At 59.3% G+C, this 16,602-nt stretch overlaps 1 pseudogene across 1 annotated transcript in view; it reads right to left on the bottom strand.

Moving 5' to 3' along the window:
* Positions 1-15,687, bottom strand: part of LOC308640075 (phosphatidylinositol 3,4,5-trisphosphate-dependent Rac exchanger 1 protein-like) — a 34,370-nt pseudogene extending 18,683 nt beyond the window's left edge. The window contains exons 1-11 of the transcript in view: positions 15,662-15,687; positions 15,029-15,475; positions 11,091-11,097; positions 9,561-9,633; positions 6,743-6,885; positions 5,257-5,352; positions 4,448-4,596; positions 2,952-3,037; positions 1,050-1,186; positions 516-627; positions 66-253 (exon numbers count right to left, since the gene is read on the bottom strand). The product of the transcript in view is annotated as a phosphatidylinositol 3,4,5-trisphosphate-dependent Rac exchanger 1 protein-like (transcript). The remainder of the gene's footprint in view (positions 1-65; positions 254-515; positions 628-1,049; positions 1,187-2,951; positions 3,038-4,447; positions 4,597-5,256; positions 5,353-6,742; positions 6,886-9,560; positions 9,634-11,090; positions 11,098-15,028; positions 15,476-15,661) is intronic.
* Positions 15,688-16,602: the final 915 nt, after the last annotated feature.

A 16,602-nucleotide genomic window follows, 5' to 3' on the forward strand; every position in this document is an offset into this window, starting at 1 on the left:
CCATGGCCGCCAGGTGCAGGGACAGGGACTGGACCTCGGGCTCCAAGAGGGCCCCTGCCCAGCACCTTGGTGGCGAGGCCGAAGCAGCCGCGGGGCTCCACCATCCTCTCCAGCACGTGGCACTTGACGCCGGCCGTGCTCACGTACTCGTACACCACGCTGTGCTCCAGGCTCACGTTGTCCACCGTCAGGCTGACCACCGGCCCGTCCTCGCGCAGACTCAGCTGTGGGCCCAGGGACAGCAGGGGCCAGGCTGGAAGCCAGGGGGCAGGCGACACTGAGGAGGGCGCCGCGCCACGCAGCCAAGCCCTGGCACCGGCATGCAACGGGAGCCTCAACTCGAGGGCGGCCGGAGCCCGTTCCACGGCGCTGGCTGCCTCTGCTGCCTGCTGCCGTCCACCCCGCCCTGGAAGAGCCTGCCTACCTGCCCCCCACACCCAGTCCCACAGGTGGGCAGGACACTGGCACAGAACAGGACTCCGCCCTGTCCCTGTCGCGACCCTGCCTCCCCCTACCAGAGTCTGGCTGGTCGTCCTCCAGGGCCCCCAGGTCCTCTCCGGGGGTCTCCTGGCCGGCTCACGCCTCCTGGGCGTCCTCTTGGGTGTGGTAGATCCAGTGGTAGAGGCCCTGGGAGGAGCCGCTGTGAGAGGGACGGCCAGGGAGGAGGGGACGGGGCCAAGGGGCCACCCGCTCAGCTCTGGGCCGGTTAGGGACACTGCCCTAAAGGAGCCTCCAGATGTCCCTGGAGCTCCCAAGGCCCCCGGGAACGCCCTGCCCTCAGCCTGGATGGCGCCCGCCCCACCACTGCCAGGGGAGGGAGCCTTGAAAAGTGCCAGCACCCGAGTCCCCAGGCCAAGTCACAGTCTGGCCGTGGACACCCAGACAGACAGCAGAGGGGGTGGACGATGCCACCCTGCCTAGAGCCCCTGTCCGTATCCCAGAGCTGGGGACCCAGGTGGGGGGTGGGGCCAGTCCTCTGGTGCCCTGGGCAGAGCCCCCTGTGCTGCCCGCACGTCTCCCCAGGGGGGGCACCAGCCCCGGCTGCTCACCAGCGCCTCCTCTCCACGACTCCGGAACGCCTGGAAGTGCTCCAGGACCTCCTGGGCACCCTCGCTGGCCACGTTGTTGCCGTTGACCTTCAGGACACACTGGCCGGCACACAGTCCAGCAGCCATGGCCTCGGAGCCTGGGGGAGGAGCGCTTGAGGCAGGGCCAGGGCGGCGGGGTGCAGCAGGCAAGGCAGGCCACCGGAGGCACCTGTCCACACCTCCCCCTGGAGCCAGCAGTGGCCCCCGAGTGCACAGAGTGGGACCTGGCACCCCACTTCACAGAGGGGACAGACTCAGAGGGGACAGCTAGCCAAGGCCACACACAGAGGAGCCGGGTCTGAATCCAGGCTCAGGTCACTCGAGAGCTTCGTCTCCCTCATTGCCCTGCACAACCCGTGGTCCTGCACCAGGGTCAGCCCGTGTGGCCAGGGGAGCAGAGGCTCAGGAGGATCGGCAGCCTCGAGGCCACCTGGCCAGAAGCCGGGCCTCGAGCTGGTGCTACCAGTTGCCAGGTGCACCTTCCTCCCGCATCCCCTGGGGCCTTGGGGACAATGTGACTTGCAGACAAAGACTGAGATTCTGCCTGTGTGGGCAGGTGACAAGGGCACACCCTGCTGTCCACGGAACCATCATTCAGGACTCCTCCACCTGCTGGGCTCAGGGTCCTCACTGCTAAGAGGGGACGAGAATCAAGCCACTCACAAGGTTCCTGAGAGACCAGGGAATTGGCACAGGAGGCATCCAGCACCGAGCCCGGCTCTGGGCAAGGGCTCGGGAACATGGCAGCCTTGCTGGGCTTGGCTGGTTCACCCACTGCTACGGTGTAGACCTGGAATGTCCCCAAAGGCCTGGACCCAGCTGGGTGCTTTCTCAGAGGTGGAGGAAACGCGAAGAGCCGGGCCAAGGGGGTAGCCCCAGGCCTGTTTTGAGACAAGGTCTCACCAAGTTGCTAGCCTTAAATTTGGGATCCTCCTGCCCCAGCCTCCTGAGTTGCTGGGATTATAGGCATGTGCCACCATGCCCAGCCAACCTTTCCTCCATGTAGGGTGACAGTCTTGAGTATTTTGTTATAGTAACGGAGAGCTGCTGGCACACTGATCACTACACGCTGCGGCTGCTCCAGGGCAGGGCTTCTCCCCTGCACTCCCACCACCTGGGCCAGGGAGCTCGGCTCTGTAGGGCCACCCTGGGCACTACGGGGTGACAGCTGCATTCTGGTCTGCCCTAGAGGCTAATGGCACATCCTCCCCAGTTGTGACCACTGAAAACATCTCCAGTCCTGCCAGATGTCCTCTGGAGAAGGAGGCAAGTCACCCACAGTCACAGATCACTGCTTCAAAGATAAATCACAAGCTCACTCTAAAATGCTCTCCATTTCTCGGGAGCCCTCTGTTCACTTTCTCAGTGAACAGATATTAGAGGTATAACTCTGACCTCAAAAGTGACCTTTAGAGTTTAGAAGGAAGCCCTGAGATACAATGCTGGGCCCAGTCCTGCAGACCTGCCCGTCTCCTCTCCAGGACAAGGCGCTGCAGAGAGCAGAGGCCTCCAGCTGGTGGCCCTGGGGCTGCGGCATGGCTCTGTGGGACCCTGACTTCTCCTGACACGCCCAGTCTGGCTCCAGGGCCAGTCCCTGCCCCGCAAGGCCGAGCCTGGAGAGCGCTGCCACTTCAGGGACGAACAGCGCCCGTCACCTTGCCATGGTCCCCAGGGCTCCCTGGTGTCTCTCAGGCTGGTCCGCCCACGTGTGCTTAGTGTTCCCAAGTCTTAGCTTCAGGAAGGGAGAAAAATGCCAATGGCACCCGGGTCGGCAGAGCTGGGTGCACGGGTCCCCACAACTCTGAACTCCGGGGACACAGCCCCAGCCCAGAGCTGCTGCTGGTCAGCCAGGCTCCTGCTCACCTCTCCCCACGGCGAAGACATAGGGCGGGGCGGCTCCTCGGATCTGGAAGCACAGAGCCTCTGGGTGGTCGGGGACTTTGATGGTCCTGCCGCAGGCACAGTGACAGGGTAAGGCCATAGGAAAGCAGCATCCTTCCCCATAACCTGGGGCCACCTGGGGGAGCCCCTGCCTCTAAGGCTTCTGGGAAACTCAGCCCAAAACAAGAGCAGCACCAGGCAGCCCAGTCCCACATGAGGGGACATGCCAGTTACCCAGAGTCCACGCCACCAATCCTCAGTGGCCAAGAGCCCCGAAGTTCCACAGGCCTGCCTGCACTGCCCCCACACCCAGGAGCCCTGGAGGCCAGGCCAGCACCCCCGTGGACATTGACTCAATTATCGTAGACGGCAGGGTGAGAAGTGGCCCAGCACACCTTGGTGTTGTCCCCCCAAAACACCCACCAGTCCCCTAGAGAGGGGTTGGAAAGCCCGAGTGTCAGACACGCTGGGGCCCGTTCTCGACCACAGCAGAGAGGGGCCACACCTGCTAGGGTGGGCAGCAGGCGTCCTTTGTCCTGGACACGCCCACCCAGGCTATGTCCCCAGGCCTGCCTTTGTCCCTCCTGTTCTGGCACGTCCCCTCTTGTGCCAGATAAAGCCATCCCCTAAGCCTGTTCCAAACCCCAGGTGCTTCCGGAAGTCAAGCAGACGGCTGGCTCCCCTTTGGCCAGTCCGCCACCTGCACGGGCCAAACCGTGCTCAGATCTCCCTGAACGAGCTGGCCTTTTACTGAAACTGTCACATCAGAACGCCCCCCTCCCGGCAACAGAGCGCTGGCCTCAAATAAAAGAGAGGCGTAGACACCCAGCATGACTTTTCCATGGACGACTCTCCCCTGTACCTCATCTGTCCCGCCGCCCCTCCCTCTCCCCCTGTAGCCCCCGCACCCGTCGGAACCTCCAGCCGCTCTCCATAGGGCTCATAGTGGCGCAGGGCCCCACAGGCCTGGCCGCCCTGTCCCGCTGGCCTCCCCCACCCGTCCGCACCCCTCGTGCTGGGCCTCACAGCTGCCAGAGACGGCCCCACCACAGGCCCAGGCACCGCTGCTTCCTCTGCCTGGAGCCCTGCTCCCCCAGAAGTCCCCATGAGGAGCCCTGGTGACCTCTCTGCCCACCTTATCACAGTCTAAGGCCAGCTCTGTGCGTCTCCATGGCTCACTCGCTGCCCCAGCTGGGGACGTATCTCACGCCCCGACCAGTGTACTTCTGTCCCCTGCTCTGTCCCCCACTTGACCAGGGGCCCATGAAGGGCAGGAGCTGCGTCCATACTGACAGGGCCGCATGCCAGGCCCACGCCCCTCGGCCCAGCCGAGGCTACTGAAGAGCAGGGGCAGCGTATCCCATGGTGGCTTCAGTGACGGCCACCCCCCAGGCCACAGAGCTCCCACCCCACCAGCCCCAGCACTGGTCCCTCCTCAGCATGCCATCAGGCTGGGCACCAGGCCCGGGGTCACTCACTCTTTGGCCTTGGTGGCCACCAGGAGGCGCAGGGGGCGGCGGGAGCAGAAGCACTGGTTGAGGAGGGACTCCACCTCTGAGAAGGGCCGCAGGAACACCAGGTCCTCGTTGATGGAGTAGATCCTCCTGCCCACCTGCAGGCCGGCCATCTTGGGGGCAGCAGAGGACAGGCGTGTGAGTGCAAACACTGCCATCCACAGTGAAGGGCCCTCCCTGTGTTCCTCAAGGACAGGGACAGCCCAGCGGGCCAAGGCGGCTCCCCCAGGGAAGCCCTGCAGGGCGCGGGGCCTGGGTCTGGACCCAGCTACAGGGGCCACAGGTGGCCTGCCTGGCTGGGTGGAGCAGGGGGTCTAACAGGGTGGCCACCTCGTGACTGCCCCTCACAAAGGGCTTTGGGAGCCTGGGCTGCCTGGCCTGGCAGCTGCAGCCCCACCTCCCCACCCAGGAGAAGCTGCGAGTCTGGGGCTCAGATCCCCTCCCATTCCTTCTCCTCCAGACCATGCCCAGGGGACAATGAGCTCCTCCTGCTCGAGCCACCAATATTTAGGTTTTTTATCTTCGCAGCTCATTCCAAAACTGATTCAGAACTTGAGTGTGTCCTGGGCCTCCACACAGCGCCAGCAGGGGGCGCTGGTGGGCCGCACCAGGACAGCGCCTAGCGGCCAGGGCGTCCGGCTCCCTAGTACCTGCAGGGGTCCTGGGCCCAGTTTCCCCATATGGACAAGAGAGAGCACCAGCCCTCGTCCCCAGACCTGCTGAGCTGCCCTCCCACCTGCACAAGCCCCTGCCAGAGCAGCCCTGGGCCTCACCTCGGCCAGCGAGCCCCTCTGGACCGATTTCACCACCACGGCCTTGTTCTTCTCCTCCTCGATGTCGAAGCCGTAGTCCTCCTCCTGGGGCAGGATCTGGGGGCCCGAAGCAGACCCGGTCAGGCAGGAGGTGCCCAGGGCACCCCACCCTGATGCCCACAGGAATGGGATCCTGCTGTCTCCTCATGCCCCAGGGCCACCAGGGTGGGGTGCAGATGAGGGGCCTGCAGCACAGCAGCCAGACCAGGCCAAATACAAGCCCCACCTGCACACAGTAGGCACCTGAGGTGAGGGCACCACCTGGCTCCCGCCAGAGCCTGGTGTGTGTTCAATCTGTCACCCCTTCCTCCTGCAAACCCAGGGACAGTCCCCTCTCTACACGCTGTCTCCCCATCCACTGGCATACCATAGGTGCTCAATAAATGACTTAATGAATAAAGCAGACCCAAGACACCCAGCCCCATGACTGTGGGAGTGGAAAAGCAGCTCAAGGAGCAGCAGCCCTCTACTGCTGGAAGCAGGTGCTGGGGCTCCTGGGGACACAGGGAAATGGGCGCAGCCATGCAATAACATCCAGGGAGCCGTGCCGGTCAGACACGCCAAGCGCTCCGTGGGTACGGCAGACACGCTCCCCAGCAAGATGGACTGGACAGTCCCCCTCTGCAGCTGATCGCAGGGGAGGGCCAGCCCGGGATCAACCACAGACCGCAGTGCAGGGCTGTGAGCAGCTTGAACTACAGGAAAGCAGCTAAGGGCCGGGGCCTGCCCTGGGTGGCTGAGGGCCACACTGGAGCTGAGGGCTGGACATGGGAGTGGGGAAGGACCCCAGGCAGCAGCCAGCGGGCCACGGCCCTGAGGCACTGAAGGGGAAGGAAAGGGCTCAGGTGGCTGGGGCCGGGCGAGGACAGCACCGGAGGTGGAGGGGAGAGGCAGAGTCCCCTAGGCCACGCTGAGCACTTGCAGCCCACCCTGGGTGTGACAGGAGCCCCGGAGAGGAAGGAGAAATGGAACCCACAGAAGGCACTGAGTGTCTCCACACCAGGCCAACTCCGGCTCTGACCTGAGCAGGGTGAGCGACCCGCTCTGAGCCCCTGTCCACCACCCGCTGGGACCACGCATCTGGAGGGGCTGGTGCTCACTGGTGGACAGAGAAACAGGATTTGGGGGGCTAGGCGGGTCAACTTCCTGCAAAGCTGTGAGACCTCCCTGAATTGCAGAGCTATCGACAGCCACCGAACACAGGTAGGCGCCAGTCTGAGACCCAGGCTCTGGGGGGCAGGGAAGTGGCTTTGGGAGGCCGTCCCCGGGCACAGCGCCAGGCTGCAGCAGCCGGGAAGACAAGTGGAGCTGGAACTCAGGGAGGGCGCCCAGCACCCCGGACCTGTGTGAGGAGGGCGCCTGGGCCATGCAGTGACCTGGCCTCCGGCCACCTCCAATCCCACAGGAGGCCTGGGAAGGACGGTGCCCGGGCCCAGCCTGCTCCTACCAGCAGCCGCTTGGCCAGGATGTTCTCCACCAGCTTGAAGTCATTGCGAAGCTGTCTGTTCTTGCTGTTGGTCCCCTCCATCTCCTCGTCAGCGTGGAAGCGGAAGTACTGGGACTCGTCCTTGAACTCGCTCTTCTCCAGCACTGCAGACCCAGACACACAAGCCACGGTCAGACTCACAGCCACACGTCAGCCACACTTGCCACCTGGCAGCCAAGGGCTGGGCTAGCCCCACACAGGTTTGGTGTGTCCCAAACCCCCTGGCTGCTCAGGGTGTGACGGGCGTAAAGGACTGCGGAGCCCTCTGCGGATGGGACGCTGACTCGGGAAAGAGTAAGCCAGACCCCTACCTCACACCACACACCAGGACTCCTGGGGGTAGAAGACCTGCTTGTGAACAGTAAAGCCACAGTCGGCCAAGCACACGCACGCTACCTCGGGGCTAAGGCAGGTACGGACACAAACCAAGGGGGTCGGCAAACTGAGGCTCCAGGACCCACGTCTGGCCCACTACCTGTTCCTACAAATAAAGTTTTACTGGAAAGAGCCCCAACACTGTCTGCAGCTGGCAGCTCTCCAGCCACAATGCCAAGGTTGGACAGGTGTGACAGGTCACAAGGCACACAGGGCCTAAATTCCCACTATCTGACTCTTTACAGAAAAAAGTGCTGACCCCTGTACCAGGATGAGCCAGGAAAATGCACACAAGAAACCAGATGCAGCCCGAGGCCATGGCTTAGGGTCACCAGGCACCTCCGGGCCAGGCCTCTGTGGCTGTGCTTAGCTCGTCTACCCCTTGAGCAGATGGAAAGGCTGTTGCAGCCCTTCCACAGGTGGAAAGACCAACGCCCAGGCCGATAGACAAATCCGTCCAGGTCAGGGTCAGCAGCCGCACTGGGGCCCCACGCAGGCCCCTCCTTTCCCTGTGCTGCCCCCCGGGCCTGTCAGCGAGGGCTGGGTGAAATAAGCCAGGGGAATCCGGCCTGTGAGGTTCAGGTAGCCAGCTGCCTAAGGTTAGCGGGTCCCTGCGGCCAGGAGAACCAGCTGCCTAGACGCACCCCTAAAGATGGGGGATCTGGTGGCGGAACAGAAGACAAAGGAAGTGTTTCCTCTTCCTAGTCCCCAGGACACTTCGCCAGGACCCTACCTGTCTGGCCACCATATCACCTCTTTGGAGAAAACAGACACACAAATTGCTACTTCCCCCAGAGTGGGGAGCCAGGAGGGCGGGCTGGCTTGGCCTCTACTGTAAACACGAAGCTAGAAAATTCCGGGAGTGGGAGGAGAACGCAGTGCTGTGTCCTGCTGGCATGTCCTGAAAAGGCAGGGAATCCCCAGGTGAGGCCCAACTTACACCTCTCTGTGGAGGCCGCTGGCCAGGCTCTATGAGCCACACAGACCTGGAGTCAGGTCCCCTGCTTGGACCCTTGCTGACCCTGACCACATGCACGTCCAGCCTCATCCACAGGGAAAAGAGCAGACAGCCTGTATTGGCATGAGAGGGGTCCAGCCTGGGGGTACTTCTCTGGGACAGCTCAGCTCCACTGCAGGAGGTCCCGCCAGCCCCACTCTGTGCCTGCCCTGCACTTGGCCAAGGCCGCAATCCTGGGCTTGGGCTCTTTTTCCTATTTTAGCCTATTTTTGAGGTCGTGGCAGGGACAGGAGAAAAGGGCCGCACCCTGCAATTTCCCACCCTCCAGAGCGTCCAAACTGCTGGGAACCCCTGCGGAATGTCCTCTCCCAGCAGCCTTCCTGGAATAGCAGCAGGGGTGGACCCCTAATTACCCTCACCCACAAACAAGTGGTCCGGCCCAGCTGGCTGGTGGGCGAGCAGAGCTGTTGGGAGGCCCCAGGGGCACAAGGGCAGCTTCTGGGCACACTGAGCCAGGGCAGATGGGTGACCTAGCCTCACGGGGGAAACGAACAGCAGGAAGCAGCCCGGACCCCATAAACCATGGCAGATGGCAAGGCCTCCCGGGAAAGCTGGGGAACTGAGGCCCAGCGGGGAGCCCCCCAGAGGCAGGTCCCGCCCCGCCCACCAGCCAGAAGGCAGGCCTTGGGGCTGGAACACGGTGGCCGCCCCTGGTTCCCTAAATAAAGTCTGACGGCACATGGCCATGCCCAGCTGGTTCAGTGCTGTGTGTAGCTGCTTCTGTGTTACAAGGGCAGAGAGTGGCTGTGACAGGGACCCTGTGGCCCGCAGAGCTGAGAGCACTTGCCACCTGGCCCTTCAAGAGAAAGTTCCAAGCTGAGTTCATCAGAAGAGCGGCAGCTGGGGAGGACCCGGCCGAGGGCCCGAGGCCTAGGGTCTCCTGACTCAACACTCTCCCACCTCTGTGCCACCGCCTGGCCCTAGCCACGTGGCCCTGCCCTGGACCTCCACCAGGCCCCTGCCCAGCCCCACAGACTGAAGCCAGAAGGGTCTAGAAGAAACCCAAGTCACCACGTCCCTCCTGCTCAGAACCTCTGGGGACTCCTGCCTTGCTCAGAGTGAGAGTCCAAGGCCTCCTCATTTGCACCACCTGGAACGATCCAGAAGATGTGATCTTTCTGATTGGGACACACACAGAAACGACTGGGACCTGTTCTGCTCGTTGCTGTCCCCAGGATCTAGCACCGAGCCTGGGACACAACAGGCACCGGCTGGAGAAGAGCAGAACCGAGTCTGGAAGGCCACGTGGGCTCAGCCACAGGCAGGAAGGCCGCCTTGACATGGGCCCCCGGAACGGCGCAAGGGGCTGGCGGGCAGCAGGAGTCGCGCTCTGAGTGATGGGCGAGGCGGGCAGGGAGGGCTGGGCAGAGGCCGGGGAAGGGTTACCGTGGTGCATGAAGCCGTTGTTGCACAGGCCCACGCCGAGTGCCACGGCCTCCTCTCGCGTCTGGCAGTCTCCCTGGCATGGAACAGAGGGGCACAGTGGCCTTAGGTGAGCTGGCAACTCTGAGCCACATCCCGCCAGAGCCACCGCCCACACCTCCTCATCCACGCTGCTCCTCTAAGTCCCCTTCCACTTGAGGCTTTGTCCCTGCAACTGAAAACTTGCCAACTGACACCATCAGAACCAGGGGATGTGGTTCCTCTCAGGGCCACCTGGGCGACCCGTCTCCCCCCGGAAGCCTGGAGAGGACAGGCCAGTGCGCCGGGCACTGTAGGGTTCTGCCCCAGCCGACCCTCCCTGGCAGACGTCCTGAGCAGGACCGTGCTCAGGACACACCCCCACCCCAGGGCCAGACAAGGAGTCACCATCCTGCGGGGCCACAGGAACCTCCCTGCCCAGGTGCGGGACACCTGAGGGGTGGAGGCAGGACAGGAGGCAGGTGTGTGCTTCTTCCCAGCAGCGGCCCCTGAGGTGGTCCCCGGGGCTCCCCCTCCTCAGACTTCCCTGGCGCCTGGCTCCCAGGTCTGCCCCACCTCCTCCCAGGGAGCCCTGTCCCCTGCCACCACCACCCCCGCTAAATTATCCAACATCATTTCTGTTGCCTGCAACCCAGATAATCTCAATACAGTGGCGGAGAGAGAGTGGAAGGGCAGCGGGGGACTTGGGCAGAGGACAGCAGGACAAAGGCCCAGAGGTGGGAAGGAGAAACCAGGAGGAGCAGGGCAGCCAGGGGAGCAGCCAGGCGGGGGCAGGGGCCTGGAGCCTTGCTGTGTCCCCCTGGGGACAAGGCTGCAGTCCTGAAGTCTGTGGACTGAGAAAGGAGCTGGGGAGGGGGTCACTGGCAAGAGGCCCTCCAGCCGCCTCCCTCCCCAACAACTGGCCAAGGAGCGGCAGAGGGTTCTGCGGCCCTCCCTGCCAGCAGCCTGGGGTGAGGAGGGCATTTTCCCAGGTTCAAGGGACACCGCTGCTCTATCAGAGGTGGCTGCTGCTGAGCACAGGCCAGGCCCTGAGCAGGTGGGGGCATCTCTGGCCTTGGGTTTACTGACCCAGCCAGACAGTGCTAGAGAGCCAGTGAGCTCAGGCCCAGCTGAGGGAGGGCCCCAAGGGGCTGCAGCCCAGGCAGCCACCCCCAGCTGCCAGGATGGCAGGAGGGACATCCAGGGTCCAGGTGGCGCAGGCCCAGCTCAACAGCCAGGCAGGCGGGGCAGCATCTGGCATCCACCTGACTTCTGGGCAGCCTGGGCTCCCCACTCTGAGGGACCTGGGGCAGGTGACCAGCGAGGTCCCTCACCACAGCAGGGCAGACACAGGTTAGAGTGACAGGTCCTGGATTCATCACCTGAGAGCAAACCTGTTGTTTACACATTGTAGAGGCAATGTTTTGGTAATTTTTATTTTAAAGACAACGTTGCACTCACAGTCATAAGACCACAAAAGCAAAATGCTTCTTCACCAGTCTAGGAAGTGCCTACCAGACACCTGCAAGTGCAACTTAAGAGAACAGTTAGGCAGTTCCCAACATTCAGCTTTGCTTCCCTTCCTCTCTTAAGGCAGCATCTTCTTTTTGTGTGTCTGTCAAAGCAGGAAGAGAAGCACTACTACAGCGATCACTTAGGAAGGGATAGGATTCTCTTCCTACCCACCTGCCACCTCTCTTAACACTGAACCCCCCTCTTTATTTTCCATCCAGCAGCACCGCGAAGCAACTCTCTGGCAGCCCCTGACTCCTCCATGCTCCAGGGTCAGAGACTTTCTATCAGAGAACAGGCATAAGGTAACCAGCTTAGGTGATGAAAGGTTCTAAACTACACTGTGGTGATGACATCACAGCTCTTTAAAATGACAAAAAAAAAAAAATTAATTGCAGCATTAGCAATGGACGAATGCTATATGTAAATTACACCTTAACAAAAGTTTATGGGTTCGCTGCTGTTGTTCTATATTGGGGATTGAACTCAAGGGTGCTTTACCACTGAACCACATTCTCAGTCCTTTTATCATGAGGCAGCATCCAGCAAAGTTGCTGAAGTTAGCCTCCAACTTGGTCCCTTCTGCCTCAGCCTACAGAGTTACTGATGACGGGTGTGCATCACCAAGCAGAACCTCAAAAAAGATTTTAAAACAAATAATGACCCAGGGCTAGAGAGTGGGATAGCATGCTTGGGAAAGAATTGCATAAAAGAACCAGAGACCCAACACGTAATTAATAATACATCTAAAACATGTATCTCCATTGCCCCTGAGCCTTCCAAGGGGACTATTACAAATTCCTTAGGACCTTAGCACATTCCTTACGACCTTTTTATCTCCCTTTCATTCTGCTCCCCAGAAAAAAGAAAAGAAGCCCTCACTCTGAATCACCTTCATGATTATACCTGCAGAATTAAAAACATCTGATGCACATGGCAATAACAGTGTAAAGCTGGCAGGTGATTCTAGAGAAATCAATTCTAGTTGTCCAAAAGAAGTGGGGGGAAGGGAACCATGTGATTGATTCCCCAAGCCAGACTGCTTCAATCCCATTTTTTATTGCCTCTCAGAGTCTTTACAACTTGAATTACAGTCATCTGGATACATGTCTTGCCATCCTTTACACATGTCCCTCTCCTACCCAATGCCTTCAAGAGTATCTTCCACAGCCTAGGAAGAGTGGCAGTATTTTCCTAATCATATTTAGGAACATCAACTCTGTCTTCATAGGGCAAATAGAGTTCTGTTCCCTGCTGGGCTGCCACTAATTCAAAGCTGTTCTCCCGGACTGACTGGTAGATGACAGTGACAATAAAGAAAAGAATGACCAAAAACTTCAAAATAACCATGTAAACTTTTGAGTTTGGCTTAAGTTTCTATTCACCAGTGAGATTCTCAAGTTCTTAGGAGTTTCCTAGTCATTTACTTGACTAGGCTGTTAAAATACAGCTAAAACAATTTCTATGTCAGTCAACAAACTGTTCTAAAATCCCTGATTTTTGCCTATTACCCAGTTCCAAAACCAAACAACAGGGCTGGGTTGTAGCTTAGGGGTAGGGCACTGGTCTAGTATGTGCAAGGTCCTGGCTTCAATCCCCCCCAGACTGGAAAAGAAAAAAAAAAGTTTTGTACGGCCGTCAATACCAAGTCTGATTAATACCAAACAAGACAGAAAATGTCAAGTTCATATCAAACCTGTGAGGTACCAAAAAAAAAGACCCAAGAAAAAACAGCGCAGTGGCAAGTATCACAGAGAAATTGACCAAGCTAATGCACAGAAGGACAAGACGAAACCTGTCAAAAACTCACTGTCCACATGACGCCCATCGGTAATTGAGGAAAGCCAAGGTGTTAACTGAATTCTGATTAATGCCTTCTGCAAAGATCTAAAACACTAAAATAGTGATAATAACCAAAGTCAAAGAAATCTCAGTCAAATAAGAGTATCACAACTTGGTGAGAGTTCAAGTTCTCAGACTTGTGAAATGTATGTTCAAATACTACTCAATGACAGACATCAAAAAAACTGCCTGAGGATCCATAAAGGTACTACACAAGCCACTTTTCCTGAACTTACTCTGAAATATTTCACAGGATTTGTTAAAAAATGAATTTCACTGTTATCATCTGTGGCCCTAAAAAATCTTTATTCTTTAAAGTCAAAACCTTCCACGTGCTTCCAAAAACTTGATGAGTCAGGTTTTTAAAAAACTTTTCTGTAGAAACTGAAATGCATTTCATTATGAGATAATTATTCCCAGCAATAAATCAGATGTAAACTTTTGAGTTTGGCTTAAGTTTCTATTCACCAGTGAGATTCTCAAGTTCTTAGGAGTTTCCTAGTCATTTACTTGAACACCATCTACAGTAACACTCAAAGCAAAACCACAATAAAGAGGTTTGGCCTCTGAGGGATTCTACATGTAAAAAACATTACTCATAAATAATACACAATCACTATTGCTTTAAGTAACAAATATGTTTCTAAAGTTTCATGCCATCTGATGGAATCCCCTATTTTAGATAGCAAAACAAAATCCATGAAACCACGAATAAAGGTTTTGTTTTTTAATTTTAAGTAAGCCTATGATAAATTTTAAGTAAATCTATGATGATACAAAAAGGTGACATGAACTTACTTTTAGGAAAGCTACTTATGGGGAAATATCTTCCTCAAGTTCTATACTATTTTTATTGAGTGGTTTCATTACTTAGGAGTTAGTGGAAATCACAGAATAGTTCTACCGGTGATTGGACCAAATAACCCCACTTACATGCTTTTAGGTTGTCCAGTATCCTATTTAATCCCAGGTATAAACACAGCAAGGAACCCTCAACAGGACACATTCAAACAAGTACATCCAGTTAGAGCACTACTACACAGACACATTGGAACACCACCAATCAAAAACAAGTAGCTAGTGCAATGAGACTCCTGGCCACCGCTTTAAGTTCTAAAGCATACACCAAAAACTCAATGTCTTCCTTTGACACACACCCCAACGCCTGTCCATTAAATGATACCAAGAACAGTTTCACTTCAAACAGGACTGAAATTCCAGATAAAAGTTTAAGGATGACCTGAAGACCAGAAAATCAGTCTTGACATTTCCTCCCAGGGGATCTAAAGTAGTTCAACTCCGTTACCTACCATTACATACCCTTACATACCTAGAGTATACCACCTTCATTTACATGAAAAGGAATTCTTTCAACCAACATTATTTTCATCACAATGAAGCTTAAAACACAAACTTCAAAATAGTCATCCCATTCACTTCACATTTTGCAAAACCCCATCACCACTCTGCATAAGCTAATCATGCAGGGGAAAAAAAAAAAAAAAAAAAAACCTGACAACTCGGCCTTCCAAAACATGCACTTTCTTTATCATACCCCCCAACGTCTATTTTCAAGTGCAAGAAAATAACAGACATTTACAGCTCCAACAAGAAAAACATAACCAGACTTTCTGTACTACCACCATTAAATTCCCCAAAGAGGAGGAAAATAACTCAGGACAGGCAAATTAAAGCCATTCTGCACATGGCAGAAATTTAAAAAATAAAAATAAAAATAAATTTTTTAAAAAAGGTCTCGTGTCCTACAATCCATAGCAAGAGCACTGCTTCCTCTCTTTCCGAGCCAACACCAATAAGCCAAAAGGATACAAGTGTCAAACCCGGCGTCTGTATGAAATAATACGAAAACCTGGGAAAATTCCTTCCCATAAATCATCCCGCGAACATGAGGCACTGCACCCAACGCCGAAGACACACGACCCCAAACCCGTCGCCCACCCCCAGGGCGAAGGAAAAGCCGCGATCAACAAGTTGGAGCCAGGGCAGAAAAGTACAGCTCGCCGCCCTCCCCCCACCACCCCCCCAAAAAAATTTTTTTAAAGCCCAGTGCCCGACCAAGGGGGCCGGGCCCCGCGTACCTGGTGGAGGTGCCTTTCCGCACGTCGCAGATACTGCATTTGAAGGCGTCGGCGCTATTCCTGAAGGTGCACACGCTGCAGTCCCAGAAGCCCTCGTCCGCGGCGGGCTTGGCTTGCCTCTTAGGCCTGCGCGAGCGGGGACAGGGCACAGCAAAACACAGGCGCGCGTGAGCGGCGCGGTGCCGCAGGAATCCGGCGCGGCAAACTTCGCGGCGCCCCACGCCCACCCCGCGCGGCCGCCGGCCCGGCCGGGGGCCTGGAGCACCCGCGGCCGACCGGAGGCCGCGGCGGGCGGGTGGCGCGTCCGGGGGGCGCGGGGCGGCGCGGCAGGGCGCGGGCCTCCGCCGCCGCCCGCCCGCCCGCGCCGCCTCCTCCCCACCTGTGCAAATCTCCTTTGTCTGGGAGGAGCGGCGGCGGCGGAGGGCGGCTGAGGAAGAGCCGCCATGGCTGCGGCGCGCACGGCCCCGGCCCGCGCGGAGCGCCGCCGCCGCCCGCCGCCGCCCGCCGCCGCCCGCCGCCGCCGCCCGCCGGTCTCCATCTTAGCCGCGCCTCCCCGCGCGCGCCGCTCGGGCCTAGTCGCCGCCGGCCCCCGCCGCCCTGGCCTCCCTTCCGCCCGCGGCGCCGAGCAGGTACCTGGTCGGGCTCTTCTTGTCGCCCATGGTCATGGACGGGCTGCGCCCAGCCCCGCCGCCGCCGCCGCCGCCGCCGCCGCCGCCCGCAGGAGAAACGCCGCCCGGGAGTCGTCGCGGACCGGCCGCCCGCCCGCCCTCAGCCGCCGGAGTTCGAGCTCGGCCGCCGCCGCCGCCGCCAGTCTCCGGACGAGACCAGTCCCCGCCAGCGCCGCCTCCGCCGAGTGACTGACGAGGGGCGGGGCCGGCGCCGCGAGTCACTCGCCGGCCGGCCAATGGGAGCGCGGCGGCGGGGACGGGGGCGGGGCGCGGGGGAGGCGGGGCGGGGCGGACGTGGGCCGGCCGGCGGCGTGCGTGCCCGGGAGCGTGTGCGCGCGGGGGGGCGCGCGGGGGGCGCGCGTGCCTGCCGGGGGCCTTAGCGGCCCGCGCGGCGGAGCGTGCGAGCCCGGCGGGGCGCACTTGGCCGCGCCCGGGGGCGGGCAACCGGCGGCGGGGCTCTGGCACTGCCGCCCCGCGGGGCAGCCGCCCAGCCCCCGACCCCCCGAGCGGCGCGGGAGAAGTAGTTGTGCGCAGTTTGCGCGGGCCGCGGGGGCTGGCAACAGCCGCGCCGCTCGCAGCGCCTCGAGGCTTGCAGCTCCCCGGCGGCGGGCAGGGCCTCCTCTGGCCCGCGTGCCCAGACGCACTTGTGCTCCTCTGCCGCGCGGAGCTCCGGAGCCGCCTCCTCCAAAGTCCCGGCCTCTGGTGGAGACGGCAGCCCCGAGCCCTCCCAGCTGGGTCGCGGGAGGGAACTCTGCCCGAGGCCAGACCCCGGGCTGCGGGCCGTCGGCTCCCCTTCCGACTCCCCCGGAGCCTCAATAGGGCGTTTCCCCCGAGAAGTTGCCGTTCAGATCCCTGAGGCCTATAGCTCAAGCGAGAGCTTCACAGGGGATCTAGCATTCCTCTCTG

The sequence above is a fragment of the Spermophilus citellus genome (assembly GCF_964194105.1).
Source record: "Spermophilus citellus genome assembly, contig: SCAFFOLD_376, whole genome shotgun sequence".
Classification (NCBI taxonomy): Eukaryota; Metazoa; Chordata; class Mammalia; order Rodentia; family Sciuridae; genus Spermophilus; species Spermophilus citellus.